Below are 501 nucleotides of genomic sequence, written 5' to 3'. Positions count from 1 at the left end.
ACACACTGATGACCACCCTATCCCACAACCCCGGTATCCCTTACGGTGCTGAGAACTTTTGATACTGAGCCAGTTCAGAAAGCGCACACACGAGAGCCAAATATTTCGGGTACAATCCAACTCTTGTCCACCCCTTAGTTTCCTTTTCAGTAGATTCCCAAGAACCTCCATCCACGGGAGAAACCTGGATTTGGGGAAGGGAATCCCAGGGGGAGGGGAGGGGAGCGGTCCACCCCGGGACACATGCACCCCCTCCAGGGTCCCCTCTGCAGATCGGCCCAGCTGTCGGGGCGCAGAGCCCCCAGCCCCGGCACCCAGCTCCTCTGGGCCCTGGAGCCGCCTGGAAGCCCTCGTCGGCCGCAGGTCGAGAACGTGCTTCCCAGGCCGGGAAAGGTGCCCGCGCCCTTTCCCGCAGCGCCCCGCCCCGATGCCCGGACCTGCGCCGCGTCCCGGCGGGGGCGCCGCCGCGCGGTAACCCGGAAGTGGCGGCGGCGGCGGCGG

The sequence above is a fragment of the Hylobates moloch genome, unplaced genomic scaffold, assembly GCF_009828535.3.
Source record: "Hylobates moloch isolate HMO894 unplaced genomic scaffold, HMol_V3 SCAFFOLD_14, whole genome shotgun sequence".
Taxonomy (NCBI): domain Eukaryota; kingdom Metazoa; phylum Chordata; class Mammalia; order Primates; family Hylobatidae; genus Hylobates; species Hylobates moloch.
This window is presented reverse-complemented; position numbering follows the sequence as displayed.